This window comes from Lathamus discolor, chromosome 1 (genome assembly GCF_037157495.1).
Source record: "Lathamus discolor isolate bLatDis1 chromosome 1, bLatDis1.hap1, whole genome shotgun sequence".
Lineage (NCBI taxonomy): Eukaryota > Metazoa > Chordata > Aves > Psittaciformes > Psittacidae > Lathamus > Lathamus discolor.
Window position 1 is genome coordinate 158,833,409 of NC_088884.1, and position 19,198 is coordinate 158,852,606.

Sequence of the window (19,198 nt, forward strand, 5' to 3'; positions counted from 1 at the left end):
TGAAGCTGGGGTGAGAAGTTGCACTAATTTATTGTTCTTGCAAATCTGATACGGGCTGCAGCTCACAGCAAAATAGAGGCTGTTTGAGAGACCAGGTTTTGAAAGTGTGTGTAACTTGGCTGAAAGATCAATAAAGTGTTCGTACAATAACCACCATAAATATCTGAAAGGTGTCAACATCAAGGTCTAGATTTTACCCACAGATGCCAGCACAATGTTTCCATTGATTAGTTGGTCTGTAATATAACCCTGCGCATGGAAAACGTGTGTTGAAAAGAGTCTTACACAGATAATGCCAGGATTTCACTTCCTCTGCTTCAGTTGCATCAGTCAGAGCTGACTAAACCCACTGGAAATTTGCAGGTGTTTTTATTGCAAGTTAAAATTAGGATGTTATTGTAAATAAATAAATAAATAAATAAATAAATAAATAGATGGTGGCCTGACTGTGGCTTGGATCCACAGCCACAGTTGTGGCTGGAACAGGATCATTATTTAGCTCTATCATGTCCTGGATAACATTTTCTGTCGATTAACAGGTCAGCAAGCAGCTTTAACTACTATAAGACTCATTTGGTGTTAATATGCCTTATATGTGGATACTGAACTGGAGGTTATTCTCTGTCTAGTGAACTACTTGCATTGCGTAGGTGTGCTCAAATCTCTTCTGAACACTCATGAATTTTAAATCTTCGTTGTTATTCATGCATTTAAGCTGGATTTGATGCTGTGCATCTTTTTAACACATGTATGTACTAAAAGTCACCTGTCACGTTTATAGCAGAGGTGGGAGCGCAGATCGGATCTTGAGTTTGTAGTCTTATGTTCCAACTCAGTAAAGCAGTTAACACATGCTGCCTCGTTTCATGATGGAAACGGGTCCTGTTAGACCCATTAACTCTGTGAAGCTAATTCTGTGTTTGAAGTTAGCCATGTACCATATCTAATGCCATACCTAATGGAAACTGGTCCTCAACTGCTTTGTTAATTATTTTCAGCCTGTGATGCTCACACATAGTCTCACCATTAATAAAAAGCACTTTCCATGGAAAATGCTTTCCACATGCACATAATTAATGTCCCTTTCATTATCAAAGAAGTGGTCAGAGAAATTTTGAAAGAACAAAATTAGGTTGAATTAGATTCCAAAAGTAACGCATTTCACAGAGGTTGATCAATTAGTTGCCTATCATAAGAAAATTAATAAAATGTTATAGAAGAATTAAAACTATATGGACATTTAGACATAGAGCCCTCTATCCTTTTATTTTGAAATGTGGTTTTATTTCAATCTCCTTTACTTTGCATAGCAGCAGCCTTTAAAAATATTGAAATTAAATGATGCTTCTTAAAAGAGAAAATATTTCTGTGAACTAAAAAGATCATCTTTGGGATAATTTCTCCTTCATGTAGAATCTTGAAGTATTTGGGGTTTGTTCTGATTTGGGCAGAAACACGTCTGGAATTTCCCAGCTCTTTCGCAAAGTGAAAGTCTGGAGCTTCCGTCTCCATGAAACTTTATTACAAAATTACTCCTTAAAGCCCAGAGAGAGGAACCAATGCATTTTTCAGTTCAGTTTCCATTTGAATTGAGTCATGACTGAAGCTGTTCCAGGCCATATTGAACACAACTTCAGAATAATGGGTTTGGTTAAAGAAGAAAGATTCAAACCAGTCCCCTCCCTAAAAAAAACTACAGAAACCTTACTGATAATTCAGTGCTGTCAGCCAGCAATGATCTCCATCTAGTGTTATGAAACTGTGGGTTAAGGTGAACTAAGCCGCTCCAGTCTGTTTAATCCATTCGGCGTTGAAATGACATCCTTATAATTAAAATATTAAAGGACTGGTTAGTTTGGGCTGTGTTTTTGTTTCTTTGTTTTATCTTACAGCAGTTAATACACCCACAGATTTGTACCAAACAGGAACAGTGTCCAGATTTTACACACACAGGAAATACCCCATAAAGCATTTAATTAGGTTACAAATAGTTCTAAAGGTTGTTAATATTTATCCCACAGATGACCAGCTTCCTCTGTTTGCCGACCTTGATGTGAAAATCGTTTTGACCCCATTGAGAATAATGGTGGTGATGTTTTGTTCATGGTGTTGGCACAGAGACAGGATGCAGGTGCCCTTTTATCAAACCCCATGTCTCTGGTGAGTGGCAGGGTGACATGCAGTGAGTGACATGCAGTGGGTGACCGGGTCTCACTTGTCCTGGAGAGCATCAAGCTTTGAGTGAGGGATGAGGAGCATGCAGGCTGGTGGGTGCAAAACAAGAGCAGTGCAGCTGCAGACTGCAAACCTGTGTGTCAGATCACAGTGGCTTTAATTTAACAGGCTCTTTGGGTGAACATTATTTGCCTGTTAGCAAGGAAACCCTCAGCTGGCCTCCATGCTGTACAACAGCAGAGGAAACCCCAGTGGCTTCTGTATCTTGAGATGTAGGAGACAAACTGGTTTTGGGCATTTTTATGTGTGCTGCGTGTTCTTTCAGGTTGCTTTATTGCCCTTGGAAGTGCCCCACCTTCCCATAAAAATCAGAGCTCTGTGGGCCTTGTGCACATGCTGTGGAAGAGCCAAAGCATCACCATCAGGCACTTCTGCAGCCTCTGTGCCCAGCAAGGATTTCCTCTCAAATCTATGAGCTCTTGCACCAGCGGGGATGGTGGCCCTGGTTTCACCATACCACCATGCCCTTGGGGACTGTTCATACTAATGTATCTGGGTTGCCACAATTCAGGGGGACCTAAAGCAATGTTAGAGGTGCTGTGGATGCTGAGATGTGTAAAGAGATGGTGCCATGTTCTGTGTTTGTGTTTAGTCCAAAACAAATAGAAGACCTTTCCTAATCTTTAGAGCAATGAGAACAGCCTTCTAGTCAGAGTGAAATAGATAAAATGTCAAAACAGCCTGCAAATGAGTCACAAGTGCCAGTGGAGGATACTCAGCATCACTTGGGCCTGTGTCAGAGATGAGTGGACAAACCCCTTTGCACTCTTGTGCAAAATGAGGGTAGCCAGGTGGATATCTCTCATATGGCTGCCTGTAGGAGCAAAAATCTCTGATACATGATGTCAGGGTAGTAATGCTGAGATGGTGTCACTTCTAACCACAGATCAGTGCAAACCTGTGTGTTATTAGCATCTGCATTTATGTTTTAAGCAACCTGATACAGTGATTCCAGATTCCTCTAGGTTTTCAAGGTTCCTTTCTAGATCTCTGTGTGCTGCAGCAGGTACCTGAAAATGATGCCGCTCACTGTGTACATCCAGCATTCACTCTGTCAGAGCTTAGCCATTAGGCAACACAGATCTTGAAACAGAAACTCTTTCAAAGAGATATATTGACCTCTCTGATTAAAATTGACCTCTCTTTGCACTTAAAATGCTGTTTTCAGAAGGTTCTGGGGTTAAACTCCACAATTAAACATATATTCTCTTAATAAGCACAAAGGCTGGGCAAACTTGTTTCAAAGAGTGATAAATCACAGCAATAAATACCATTCCTGAGGGAGGAATGGAGAGCTTGCAGTACTCCACAGGAGCAAAAGTAACAGAGACACTGGAAAATGTAGTAGGAGAAAAACTTATGCTGCCTTGGGGAAGAGGGGAAGGTGGCCTCTTAAATCCCTTCCTACTCTTTATTTCTGTGACTCATCCAGACCTGCCTGTAATGGGCTGTTGCATCGCAGCATTGTTAGTTTAACTTCTTTGTATCCTGAACAGCCTGTGGGTCAGTAAAAGAAGCTCTTTGTGCCTTTGGTTGGAGAGAATGGCACCAGGATTGTTCTTGGATGAGGCCCAGGGAAAGTGTGGGGTGAGGAGGGAGAAAGGAGTAAAAAGAAAACCCCCAGAAAAGGGAAAAAAAGAAAGGGAAAAAGGTGTCTGTTTCTCAAACTCTGACCTGCAGCAGAACTGCCATTTCCTGAGGCTGCACAGAATGTACCGACCCACCATGCTCCCATGGCTGGCAAAGAGGGATGGAGCTAGACACTGGCTGCACCCCAGTGCTGACTTCCCTGGGAAGCTGATGAGCAGCCAGGTCAATGAGTACCTGGGCCTGTCTTTACCGTGGAGAGCAGTGCAAGCTAAGCAGTAATGCCTGGCTTGGCTTGAAGTGGAAGGAGCAGCCACATGAAATAACCATTGCCTTTCACACGGGAGGCTGAAATGGCATCATTTCCAGCAGCCATGTTGTCTTTGAAACATGCTGCAAACAGGCTGATTAAAAACCTGCCCTGTGCAATTACTACATCTCCTGATGAGGTGAGCCCTTGGAGAGCAATTTGGACCTCCCTTCTCTGATAAACTTTTTTCTCTCTGGTGCTTCATGGGTAAATGTGCTGAGAGAAGGAAACAGGTCAAATTGCTTGGAGTATAGAGAAGACCTGGGGTTATTCCAAGAAGAACAGCCAAGTCAGATGGGGACCATCTTTCTGGTAATGGAGTCCAAGCAGGGAATAGTCAGGGAGGAGCCTTACCAGTTCAAAATGACTTTATTCTTTCTGCTTCAGGGGACAATGCATTTATTTGGGTCAGCGATGACACTGTTAACATTGGGAAGGAAAGGTGGGAGGGAACGTCTACGTGCCATGTTCCAGCAGCCTTTCTTCAGTGCCAACAATGGACAACAGCGGATTTTTACCACCAACAGTTTTCCTGGAAAACTTTAAGGTTGCATATTAGATAGAAATGAGTCTTGAAATCTCTTAGAAACTGAAAGCTTCATGGCTGAGGGTGAACGGGGGTTATAATTAGAGAATAAACACTACGCCTAGAAAGACAATGGAGCCAGCAGCCATTGCATCTTAAGGGCTGCTAGGTCTTCCTTTCCTCCTGCAATCACTGGACACAATAATGTGCCAGAACAAGAAACTGAGCAGAATATCATCAGAAAGATCCCTTCTTTTTAACTCTGTTTCACAGAAATGTGTTGCTTTTCTACATAAAAACAGGACAGCCTTTTGAGAGGGGGATGCAGGCCTCATCTTTCCTAGTGGATGGAGATTCTGAAGAGTGAGGTCCTTCCAGAACGTGAGGTGTCTGTGTTCCAGTTCCAGCTCTGACTCAGAGAAAACAAATTCCTCGTTACTTGCAAGACAAAGCAAACAGAGAATAGTTCAGACATCTTCCATGTCCTGTATTATTTCTTTTAGTGTGAATCCTACATTTTTCCATGGCTCAAAATAATGGTGAACATCTGCTTGGCTAAGATATCTGGGACACTGCAGGAGAGAGGGAAATATCTTGAGAGGTGTCATAATCTCCATCAATCATGGATGTCATGTTGCTATGTTATGATTTCATAGTTTACGCCAAATTTCTCACCAAAACCCTCCAGAAATTAAATGGAAACACCCAAAGGGTGGGAACCTTTCCCAGCTTCTAGGTCTTAGGCTGCACTTACCATGTGCGCACATCTGATTGCCTGCCTTGGTTTCCAGATGAGGGTAATATGGATAACTAGGCAACTTGGAATGGCAAAATGCTGTGAAGCTCACCCTCCCTGCAGCTAAGACACAGCCAAAATCAGCACAGACAGAGACTAGCAAATTGCCTTTGGCACAGATATGTTAATTGTTACAAGCACCAAAACATGGATGTCTGTAAAAGATGGGAATTTGCCTGGTCCTCCCTCTGTTCTTCTCAAATAAGAAATAGTTCATGCCACAGGTAAGGCCTTAATAAGCTGTCATGTCACTATGCCTGGTCTCCTTGGGTACGCATGCCGGTGCACTGAGACATGCTTTTATCACTGCAACGTGTGATACCTGTGCCCAAGCACTGCATTTTAGCTGATATCTATGTCAGCTGATCCAGAACAAAACCATCCAGCGCAGTAAACCTCCTGGTTTAGGTCCCCTGGCACTTTTCTGCCATGACAAAGTAAGAACAACCAGTACCATGCTAGCCTACAGCACAGCAAGTCAGTCCTCATACGTGACCGCCATTCCAAGCTGCTCCCACCAGTTAGCCCTGCTGGCTCTACAGCTAAATCATAAATCACATTTCAGAGCGGCTTTTAGCTCTAAACCGCATCATAAACATTAATCTTAACATCCCTGTTAGACACCAGTAGGTTCAATGGTCAAAATTTAATAACCGGCAGACATTCTATTATTCAAGACAGCAATTTCCCACTGTGCAGAGCTGAAAGTAACCTGGCACATAAATAATATTTACTACAATAAAGTGTTACCTTATGAGAGATCCTGACCAATGTCTCAGGGTATGCATCTGTTTGGTGGCAGCATTCAGAATTCTGTCCCCTGTCCAGAGTGTTAAAATCAGGTGCTCAAGTATGTGAAAACTGAAACAATAGTAATTAAAAAAAAGACATTTTACACCCAGTACAGGTAAACTAGATTTTGCTCTCTTGCACTAGCAATAATCCATTGATTTCATGCAGTGTTACATATAGAAGGGATTCTGTTCCTGCCTGAAGGAAAGCCATAACACCAGAAGTCAATCTGGGAAGTGTAGCTGGATGCCAGTGGTCATCCTACGAGGCTGAAGTTTGGTCTAAGACAAATCAGATCACTGTGCAGCATCATGTGCAGCAATGTCCGTTCGTGAGGGAGAGGCCAGAGACTTCTCCGAAGTGAAAACAGATTTTGATGCAACATGTATAAAGCCATCCTGAGCAAAAGTCCACAAAAAATGGGGGTTTGGCATTCACTGGGTTGCAGAATGATACCCAGCTGGATTTTGCTCAAATCAAGCTAGCAAACTGCTTTGAAAACCTCTGCTTCTTTGATCCCCGTCCTAGCAATACTGTTGGACCTCTGCTGCACAATGAGCTCGAGGTCAGTAAAACATTCTTCAGTTGTGGTGGAAGCATTTAAGTTGGAATTTGTTAAATCAGGGGCACAATTCCACGGGTAGAAATTGAACTCTATGTGTGACATTTCTCTTCTTATTACACTTTAAAGTATTAAATCGCACAGGTTTTTGCTTCCATTAAAAACAAGTTGCCAGATTTAGCATTTTGTTACTTTGAAGTTCTTCTTTTATTCTCCCCCAAAGGGCTTTAACTTTCAGACAGGGTTATCCTTAATATATTTTAAATGCTGGTTTTGAAACCTTACAAAGGGTATGGCATTGGAGAAATTCAGGGTGGAATGACTTTCTCAAGGGCAACAGCAAAATATCTCCATTTTTCTTCCACCTCCACATTTCCCTTCTGTTTCCAGTGTATTTAATTGGCTGTCAGCTCTTTCTACCTCCTGTACACAGTTTAGCGATGAACTTTTAGGTAAGCTTTTCTTAGGATTAGTTTCTACTGAAACTGGTTCCAGAGCGTTTGCCTACTCTCAGCAGCAATCTCAGTTAGCAACTTCTGTGCCTGCTCCTTTGTTAACATAACCATAATCAATACGTTACAGCAAAGCTTCTAAAATACTGAAAAGCAAGCCAAACTCTTATAGATCGAAGTGCGATTTATTGTAATGGATAAGAACAGGGAAGTTTCACTGTCTTCACTCAGTCTTCACCCTGAGACCACAGATATGTGTGAAGCACTTAGCTGGGTGCTCCTTGATAGCTGAAGGAAGAGGGACAGGCTATGGAGAAAGTCTCCTCAGAGCAGCCAGCTGACTTGGTTTTGTATCTTCACTTCAGATAGAGAGCTGTGGGAAATGCGCAAAGGGGAGAAACAAAGAGTACCCAAAGAGATGATTACAGACCTTCCTCCTATGTGTTCAATCACAGGAAAGGACGCAGACGTGGCTCTCACTGCACTGGCTCTGGAGTTCATGTGAAAAGCATCTATCATTGCAAGGACATCCACACAGCAGTCTGCCATCTCTAATGCCACTCTCCTCCACCTCACTCACACAGTGCCTTCAAATCTTACTCCAGCCCCTTCTACATGTTAAGAGGGCATAGGATCAGGGTTGATCATCACCGGGCTTGCATTATCCTCCCTCTTCAAAGAGAATAATCCATCATCCTGTTTTTCTCTTAGGTTATCCTGGCTTAGCCCCAGCCTTCTTGCTTCTGATGGAAATATGAATGTAACTGTTGTGGAAATGGCCCACCAAAACCCAACTGGAATATATGTGTTAGTGAGCCAAGGCTTACCTTCTGCACAGCCTGGAAAGTCTTGAGCACCATCGATGACATGACTATAATGCCAGTTAGAGGAGAGAAGAACTGCCATGCACTTCTGGGGTGTTTCACAATGACCACCTCCAAGCAGAGCCCTTCTTTGCAGAGACCTCAGTGCCTGTACCCATTGGAAGATGACCTGGTAAGAAACTTAACTGAAGAATTCTTACCTTTCTTTCTATATCCCTTTTCCCAATAGCAGTTAAATCTTCAGGGGAAGTAGCCAACTTTCTTTAGAACAATCTACTCAGTAGCATTTCAAGCCCTCAGTCTCTTTGCAGCTACCACTATAATTTCTATGCTGTACTTACGAGAAAATAATACAAATGGTTTATGATTACACCAACACAGGAGAAGAAACATTTATGGATGTACATATGTAATGTATGGATATACATGGATGTAATTTCTTTTAAGTTGAAATGTGGTTCTAGAGATATATAATTTCAAACTCCTTTAAATTCCCCCAGGTATCATTTAGAGGGTGATGACTTTGCTTGGTGCCAATTCTCAATTGTGAAATGTCTTTACAGAGTTACAGGGTATTAACTTTTCTTTTTTAATTTTTTTTTTCCCAAAAGTATAGGTTTTTTTTAGGTGAAACTAACCCCAACTCAACGAGCAGCATCTCTGCTGCTCAGACTTGCCAAATCACATTTCTTTTGTAAACTCAGAAGTCACGTGTAATCTCCTTCTGTGTCTATTTTTCCCTTTCCTTGTTATGCTCCTCAGTAAAGCTTTAACAGATAAATCTTTCAGTCTTTGGGTTGTTTGACGTTCACAAGGCAGTGACAGCAGTCCTTCAGTCTGGACTGTTCCATAACTTCATATGAAGTTCAAGTCAAAAGTGAATGCACCAGCAAGTTTGCCTCACCTGATGGGGTAATAATTCTGGGGGGTGGAATGGTCTTTCTCATGACTTTTTTCTCTTGCTTGATCTCTTATTCTGAGATATCACAGATCCCAGGGGCCCCACTTGAATGTGAGGCTTTGAGTTTTGCACACTCATTGTGATACTAAATATGGCAAGAAGTGCTAAAGGAAGAGTCAGCTTAAAACTGTGCAGAAGTAATTCAGCAAAGAAAGCTAACACTGTTCAGGTTGTGCTTTGTACAAAGACCCTTTATAGGCAGGATGTGATTATTAGCAATGTTTTCCTCTTACTCGGATATCTGCAGTGCATCTCTTCTGCATGCTAAGACACCTTTTTTATATATGCAGGAAGTGGAGAGGTTGCTGAGCTGTTTGCCCATATCTTTGTATACTTCCCTGACAAACATCTTGACGTATCTTTTGCCTTTTTTAATTGACCCACCTCGACTGCACAATGCAAAGGCTTTGAGCTACTGCATGATGTAGAAAATAATGAGAGAAAGAGAATTGATTAACATGAAGTATGCAAGAGTCTGAACAAAAGGCAGGAGGTGGAATGGGGGTGTTTAAGGTGGGAATGCAGAGTCTGAGGAAGAGTAAAGAATGTCAGCTTTTTGCACTTGGAAGAGAAGCTAAAGAAACCACATGAGAAGCAATAAGGAGAGAAAAGGGCCGGAGTTAGGGGAAGGTTAGATGTGGATGGTACTGTGCCCAAAGATTTGGGAAGAGTTGTCTTCTTGTACCAGAAGCAGATAGAGCCTTGGCAAAGCCAAGGAACAAAGTAGTGCCGTCTCATGACAGAGAACTTCAGGATACGTGCTGCTCCTACCCTGAGGCTGACTCCTGCATGTGTCTCAGGACCCTTATGGTAAGCAAAGTGGTCCCACTCCCATGATTCTGCTGATTCACAAGAAGACAGGGCTATAGTTCTGTTTTTCTCATGTCTATTTTAGGTGCCTTGCCTTGCAAGGGGACAGAGAAGTGGTTTGCCCTGGGAGAATAATAGCATCTTGGTAGTGTTCCTTTCTGTCCTTCATTCAGTTGCTAACTCTGCTTACTGTAAGTAAGTGGCTTAGTAGGTAGATGGAGCAAGGTTTTTTAACTGAAAACAACTCACTAAGCTGTGTGTCCTGGGTGGTAAGAACAAAAAATATCCACTGGTATTTTTCACTGCCTCATAAAAAATGTAAAATTGTCTTTAAGAGAGGAAGAACTGGAGCACATAGGAATAATCTTCTTCAACAGAATTGGCCTTTGCATGTTGCCAAAGATAGGAAGGGGATCTTCCAAAACGATTCAAATGTGTCGTCCTGACAGGAAAAGTAAATGCAATTGTTGTAATGAGTAATTGTGCTAGGATCCAACTGCAATTGTTTGGAGAAATGGCAAGGAAACCAGTTTGAATGAGGTTAAGGTTTTATAAAGTGACACACTGGTCCCTATCATTGAGGATGTTATCATCAGTCAAGGAAATCACAAGCTCTTTCATCCTTTCTCATAAAGACTCCAGGGTTATGATTGTGTTGGTTGGATGATTATCTAAGGAGCAACAGTCAAGATTCCTTTTCCTCTCTAAGACTTAATTAGTACAGGAATGCTCTTGGCAACTTTTATCAGATGTTTGTGAAAACATAAATAATAAAGAAGTCAGTCCTAACTTACTTGTGTCCATTCTAGATAGAGTCTCAGCATGCTCTGATATACACTCAGAATAGCTGGATTCTTATAATATAGCTGCTTATCCCAAGCCTTTGATCGTGTAACTCTGACACCATCTGGAAGAATGAAAATGGCAATGCTCATCATTTTCTTCTCTGAATCCTTACTACCATTATCCACTATCCAGAGTGAGTTACGTTTTCAACTACTGACAACAGTCCCTATCAGTCAGCATGAACTGGCTAACAAGGAACCCCAAAACTCCTAATTCACAGCCAATCATCTCAGAGAGCATGCAGAAATGCTTCTGATAAATTAGGTAAACATCTTATGGTACCTTGACACAAGACAAGTCGATGAATGACTGAGTGAAAAGACAGTGGGTACAATAAGATGGTATTTCCATTTTTTAACATGGTAGTTTTGCACCTTTTCAGAAGAGAAACCAGGGACTTCCTAACCTTTAGCTTACATATGAAAAATACAGATACAGTGAAGCAGTGGATTTAACCTCCAAGTCAGTATGTGTTAATTTCAATTCCTGAGAGTGTGCTGTATTAAACTGGTCTTGACAGAACTTAATAGGAATTTTGGACATTGTACATTAATAAATAAGTCCTACCTTTGTTATTTTAAGTTCAGTGGTTTTCTTTAGTTGAGAAAGCCTGGACTCTCACTTGATTTATGTGATGCTGTGTTAAAGAAAGGCAGTAATGATACATGTGTTATTCATGTACTTGGAAGTCTCAAAGGATTTTAAATAGATCTTGACATGTATGCTCATAAATCGTGTCTAAGGTAGACATGTTGGCAAACTGACTATGGAATTAATGTTCCTGAGACTTCCAAACATCATTGATCAAAAATACTTTCAAAATTATCCAGAACTCCAAACCAATTTCTTTTGAACCCACCTGTGTGGTCAGTGCACCATCTATCAAATTGTCTTCAGATTAGAGACATGGTTCATGGGCCCAGGCTCCGTTTCAGTGCAAATTCTTCCCATCACGAAGGCTTGATTTCAACAGTTTGAGATGGAGCAGTTGAGCACGAGTCTCTAATGAAGCAATAAGTGAGTGAGTACAGAGCTCAGCATTCCAAATGTGTCTGTGTTTATGAGCTTCTCAGTGATGATCTTTTTACACTCAGTCTAAAGTGTGAAATGCAAAAGCTTTTGCAAATGTCGTGTTTACTTTAAGGAGTGAGCCACACAGTTTCTGTGGGATGGATTTGGAAGGATGCTCTTGAGAAGATTTGGAGAGGCAGAATCAAACATAACAGTGGGTTGACAGAGGGATTCTGGTTTTCCTTCTCTCTCTGTATATAGGCTTAACTCTTCTGGACCTTTTTCTACAAGTCTCATGTAACTGTTAACATTATAGACTGCTTAGGGCACTAAGAATAATCACTCCTTACTATCTGTGTTGTGTTGACAGCTGTTTGTAGCCTTCAGGTAAGAGTGTAATTCCAATAAGCATTGCTGCATTCTGGTTTATATGGCTAGCCCAAGTGGGGGCCATGAAGGCTGTTTTTCCTTAGGAAAAGCAGATGGCAACATAATGTTTCATTGGCAGAAAGCATTACTGTGGATGCAGCATTAACAAGACTGAAGTCAGTTCCCTTGCTTACAGTTCCAAGCCCTTTCCAGGTTAGCCCCCCTCCCAAAATCTGTCCTTGATGTCTCTCCAGGTGTGCTACAAGACATTCCCTACCTACAGCCTTTCTGGTGCTTTCTGCAGCTGGGTATTTCCACCTTTTGCAGACCAGAGTGTTATGCTTATCTCCATAACACAGCACATTTCCACTGTAATTTAGAGAAGATATTCAGTTATTTATAACAAGGTTTATATGTTTTTTCCCCCTAGAAGGCCATTCTAGGTCCCACAGATCTGGCCAAATCTCATTCAGACCTTCTTCTTACGTGATTACCTGTTCAGCGTGTAGAAATGGTCTTTCTGTGTACCTCTGATGGGTCTCCATTATTTTTGCAAACTGTGCTCTGTTTAATTCCTGGAGATAATTTCTTTCTAGTACAACCATTTCAGTCTCTGAAATGATACAAGAACTCTGCTTCTTGTGACAGAAACCTGAAATAATCCCGTGACATGTTTGGGGGTGACTGCAGCATTCAGAGCTGTCTTCCAAGCTTCATTTGGCCTGTTCTTTCCCATGGCTCTGCCCCCACCAGGCAAAATACCTCTCCTACAAGTTTCCTGTTCGAATGTATGAGAAACCTTTTATAAACTGGAAATATCTTCTTCAGCAGAAGTGAGCATTGTTTTCAGTTTTGCTGTGTAGAAAGCTTGTAAAAGATCCACACTTCTGTGTTTCTTTTCAGGAACCACATATGAAGGACTTGAGTTTAGGCAGCACTATGGAAAGTGCTGTGATGTATTCTACTGTCTTTCTGGGGTGTATTTTTCTATTCAAAGGAATGGAATATGCTGTTCCCAGTCTTTCTGGGGAGGTTTGATGCATGTAACCAGGTGAATTGCTATTGAACTTTACTGCCATGCAATCAGATTGCTGGTGCAGAGGTGAGTGTGGGATTTCTATATTCACAGAATCCAACAAACCATACAAAAAACTTCAAAACCAATGTTTAAAAGGCTCAGAAGGCATCTCCAGTATTCGTGTACCGGTGTTTATATATTTCTTTCAGAGAGCACACATGCTAGTGCTTACTATGTGAGGACAGTATCCACATATGAAGGACTGGGAGTAGAATTTGATTTATTGCAGGGAAGTAAATTTCCCAAGGACAGCCTGTTACTTTACCTGGCAGTGCCAAAATCTATATCACATTTTCTGCATGACTTGTATGTAAAGTCAAAACCCCATGGAAGCCAAAAATGCCATAGAAAACTGTCTATTGAAAAATATTTGTACAACTGATTCTTCCAGAGAGCCTCTGTTTTCTTTCTGTAAGGGGAGATTTCTCCTTCCCACTGGGTTTCATTGCAAATATCTTCTTAAGCTAACTCACATTTCTCTGCACTCACTTTCTTATTGACAGCCATATGACTTGCTTTGCCATCAGAGAGCAGTAGTGAAAATAAGGAGTTCTGCTCAAAGGTTTTAAAATGCTCCAAGGTATTATCTGGATTGAAAATAATGTTCTCAACCTGGCAGGCTTAACCATCCAAAACCAGCTCCATGAGCCTCCCAGATGGGACAGGCTCTTTCCTCAGGGCAAAAGGCTGTCACTTTAAATCACTACAGGTCTTGTTTTGGTGTATTTTCTCCTTGTTTGGGGCATTTTCCATTTTTAAAGAGCAACACAATACAGCAGACGGGGTGTCCCCTGTTCCTAAACATAAACACATAACATTCTGTGCTTCAGGCTGAATTGACCCCAGCTGCTCGTTCAAGCCAGCTCCTTCCCGAAGTTTCATTTCCCTCTGTCCAGCTCCCTGGGTAGAAAAGAAGCTTCCATGAAGACACATGATGCGCTGCCTGGTGAGCCAGAGATGCGTAACAGTCTTGGCCATCAAAGAAAGAAATTTCATCACAATAACTTCTATCTGGTCCATTTGCTGAATTTTGAGATTTTGCCAACTTTTCTTCTCAATCCTGCTCTCCCTCTTAAAAAAAATAATGAAAAAAATTAAGAAATTGAGTTTCATTGTTTCCCTGTTATCTCAGAAAAGCCGTGAGCCAAGTTAGAGTCCCTTGCTGCCAAGGATGGAGCTCACGGATCAGGGCTCACGGATGCCATCAGAGCATCAGGGCTCATGGATGCCATCTTCCAGCCTCCTTGCTACAGTGGGTCCTTCTCCCGTTGAGGAGCTGTTGACTGGAGCACCACAACAACTTCTTCCATGCCCTGAGGTATCCCGAGCCTTTCTTCTCTGATTTAAGAGGCATGTTTGAGTTCAGACAAACATCTATAAGCTATGTTAGTGTTTTATGCTTTGCAAGTCTTTCTCTGAATCAAAGCCTGTGTAAGCTGAGGTTGCACAGGTCTCCTTGGACTTTCTCCCTGTTATTTAAGGTCTTCTCCCATGGTTTCCATCCAGCTGTAGCCTGTTATCTGTCTAGCTCAGACTGGTGGCAGGTCCCAAGCAGGTTTAGATGAGCAGTACAGTACCTGTGTTGTGTACGATTTTCAAAGCAGGATGTTTAGGGTAATTCTGTTCTGACTGGCATGATAAAACCCCCAACCAGCCTTTCGGGATGTGAGATTGGCTGAGTTATGTACGCCTTCACAAAAGCCTGACCCTGAGCTGACACATGCCTTCTCTCTCATATGATGTTTCTAAATGGAAGCTGGAGTACAAAAAAATCACTAAAGTCCTTTAGATGATCCAAATCCATGTTTGATTTATTTAGAAAGCTGGTTTTTAATTTTTAATGCTATTTTTTCTTTTCAGCTCCTTGAGCCCTGCTTCAGTTGAAATGCTTTGGTAAGTTACAGTTGAAAAGGCCTCCCATTTTTTGTGAGAAGCTCTTTATGAGCATGCATCATACCCCATGGCTCAGCATTATGTTGACCCATTACTGTGTGCGACTCAAAGTCCCATTAACAGCTGAGTGCCAGAATCTATGACAGCAGAGCAGAGGTAGAAGAATTACCTTCTAGGTTGGGGCTTTTTCACACTTCTGCCTTAAATTGTTAATGTTGGCTGCTGTGAAAGAAAGGATACTGTGCTACATGAATCTTTAGTTTGTTTTAGTGCAGCTTTCTAAATTTCTTTATATGTGCTGGTCAAAATAGTCTCTATTTTAGCAGGGTTTTTCAATCTGCTCAAACACGCTTCATGCTGCTCCCAAAGACCTGGTCTCCTTTCTATCTTTTCTGAGAAACTACGGAATTTTGACTCCATTCCTTTTCAGAGATCTCCAACAATTGTTTAGATATTGTTTTAATTATTTTCTGGCCATTGCTGAGTTTTGTGAGGACCTCCATTATTTGTTCCAGTTTGATTGCAGATATCAGCTCGACCTTTTTCTCCTAGGAAACTTCATTCCTCTGCTGATATTTGCCTGCTTGTGGCCAATACTTTTGGTATGCAAGATTGTTTTCACTGGAAGGAGAAATTGGTGACAGGTATTTTTACAATGCAATAATGTTTTCTTATGGAGAATTGAGAGAGACCTGCAGCAATGGGCTAGGAGTCAGTGTCCTTGGTCGTAATGTCATGTTTCTTCTTTACAGGTAGAATGCTTTTTGTGCCATTTTCTACCTGCTGTTGGTTGGTTTTGTGCAGACACATACATGTCTGCCAAAATATAAGCAGTGTTCCTGGTGTGTATTCAGATCCAACCAAACCACTAAAGACAACTTGATAGATACATATGTCATCTAGATTAGTTATATGATCATTAACTTCCATTGTTAAACAAAAAAACATTTTTTCTGCTCTCCCAATTTCCCTGAATAAAGGCTGCTACCAAGTGCATCATCTTCATAGACATTTAGAAATGTCCATATATCAACAATACTGCTCTTTGAAGTATTGAATCTTCCAGCCGAATAATGAGAGAAATTTGATTCTACCCCAAACCTTCATCCAACGTATTAGGAGCTGATAGTGTCCTAGGCTTAAATACCTTATTTTCCCATTCAGAGATTCTGAGATAACAGTGATTAAATAGCTATAAATCTATAGATAGTAGCATCTATGGAATGTATTTAGGTCTTTCACTGTAATCAATCTAAAATTGCAAAACTACATTGTTTAATCAGAATGGTAACAGGCATATTTTGTAGGTTACAAGCAGAAACATGTCTTTGTTTTATTCCATTTTCTTTGTACTAGAGGAGACACTCTGCAGATGTCAGAGGTGGCTTGTTCTTTCTGAGCCTTCCAGTCTTTCGCTATTGAGCTTGTGAGAAATCAGTTCTGCAGTGTTGCTTCATCTGGAACAAATATTCCAAGGAGTCAGATTTGAAGGACTGTCCTTTGCATGTCGTTCCCCCCTCCATATTTAAAAACTTTGCTCTGTTCTAGATACGTAAGATAATTATGCAGCTATCAAAGAAGAACGAATGAATTTAACTAAGCAACAAGTCATTAACTAAGAACAACGTCATTAAATACACAACTGAAGAAGTTTAGAAATTTGGAGTAATACCTGAACTTGTAGTGAAAATGTGAGTGCATGTTCATGACGTAGGGAAAGAAGGGAGTATTCCCTCAGTAGTGTTTTCTCATGTAATAGCAAGAATGAAACCAAATTAATCTCTAGAATAAAATGAAACCAAATCTACAGCTGCTTGTCTAATGGCAACGAGAGTTCTATCAAAGTTTCCACCCTGTGCTGACCTGAGGGTTTGGATAGCTGAATGACGACCCTTTGCATCCAGAGGTTTTGCAGAAAAGATGTTGTGTAACTTCCCCCCAGGTCAGTGCTTGCTCTGCTCACGAGGCCAAGCCCTTGCTGCTGACCCATTCATCTGCTGGTACTCGCACACCCTCATTCCCCTGCGTGCTGTAACTCTGGGGTCAGCATGACCTGGGCTGTGGCTGCCACAGCAGCTCCCAGCTATCCCTGCCTGTTTGGCCCAAATAAGCCCTTTTTGTCACTGAACCTCATATTTTTAATGCTTTAACACAGCAGTTCCTTCTCTTAATGAATTTCTTCTGTTGACCCTTGTTCTCTGCTCGCTTGGTCTGAACAGATACTTTTTGCTCATCTAGTGAATAATGGAGAATGGTGTTTGGCCTCTAGCTTGTTGATATCTCTGGTTCCACCCTTACTGCCCTGCTTGAGGCTCTAAACTTCCCCTCTAAATCCTTTCCTCTCTGCTATGAATGTTTTAGATCTCCTTCCATTTATTTTTTTTTCCAGATTTTCAGCTTTATGTCCTTTCCCTGTTTTAGGATGCTCTTTTCCACCAAACTGTAAACCCTTTCTTTGCCTTTACCATTATCTTCTGCTTCTTCAAGCCCAGAAGCACTTGCTCACCCATCTGTTCTGGGGATGGCTCCAAAACGTCTTCTTTCTCCTCCTGTATTGTCTTGTGAAGGAAACTGGTTCTGAACTGACACTGACCTTTTCCCAAAGGGCCAGGACACATGTTTGAATTTCAGCCTTTCTCTTTCTTTTTTTTTCCAGTGACAAACATGTCCTAAAACACAGACAAGTTTTTCTAAACTGTCATCTCTAATTGTTTTCAGATATAAAATGTGCATCTCAAAACTCACAAGTCATTAGAAATTGAAGGAACTTTTGGCATGTAAAAAATCGTGTTTAAATGCTGAGAGGAATCTGGCAGAACATTACTGCCCTACCTTTCCAAATGTTGCAAGATATTCTTGGCTTATTGCATATTATATAACAGAGCTTTTAAACACGGATTATCTTTAGAAAGAAAGTCAGTGATTACTGTCAAACCTCAGTGATGCATTAGCTGAAGCTGATGAGATGCGTTTGCAAAAGGGACTGACCACGAGAAGGGAGAAGTAGCCAGCCTGTTTTGGGAATAACAGTGTTCTTAAAGATAAGTAAATAATACATGTGAGCCCACATTTATTGTTCTCTTGGAATGCTTTTTTCTGACTTTGGAATAAACAGAAACGTTGTTTACATTATGCTTGTCTGTTTTTCATAGGGCTAAGTAAGGACTTCTTGCCTGTCAGTGTAGCAAAACAATTGGCCCAAACTGGGGCCACGGCAAGATAAAATATCTCCAGTTTTCTGTTGGCAGTCCTGCCATACAAACAATTTCTGAACAGTGCAGCTCATGTTTTTCTAGGACTTTTACTGGCATCAGGAGGAGACCTATATTAGGAGCAAAGTTAAAGGAACAGACTCTTTATGCTTTGATTTGCTTGTGTATTTTAAAAAGATGCTACCTCTGAGCGCTAAGATTTTAGGCTTCAAAAAGATAAAAGAATGTATCTTGGGTGAATAATCTTATGCTCCTTGTAGGGATATGAATAATCTTATGCTCCTTGTAGAGATAATTATGCACCCTAATCTGACTCAAAAAAAACAATTTTAAACCTATGAATACCCAGTTTCTCACTTGATTTATTATTACAGGTTTATGATTTCTGAAAAGAGTAAATTATAACCCAGTTCTGTTATGAATCTTTAATAATTTGATCTTTTTCTAATCTTTAACGTACAGGTTAAATGTGAGTCCAACCAAAACTCCCACTCCTGCTGGTGAGATTTTGCCCTATTTGTAACTAGCAGCTTGCCAAAGAATGTGGTGGATTCTCTGTTGCTTATAATCTTTAAATCAGACCGAATGTCTTTCCGAGAAAGATGCCCTGAGTCAACCACAACTTATTGGAACTGGTTTAGGAATTGCTGGGCAACCTTGTCTGGGCTATGCTCTGCACATGTCGGAGAAGGTGACTGCATAGTTTCCATATAGATCTTAAAATCTACAAATACGGGGTTGATCTTTGAAATACCAGGGTCTTAAAAATGCTTTTTATTTTTCATCAGGGAGGTTTAAAGGCCTTTGATGTGCTAATGATCGGAGTAGTCTGGCTAGATGATAAATCTAGATGAAAGAAATAGATGGTGCGCCAAGAGGTCTTTCTCACCTCTGCCTGGGAGTTGTGGCACATCTTAGTAACTTCCTTAATAAA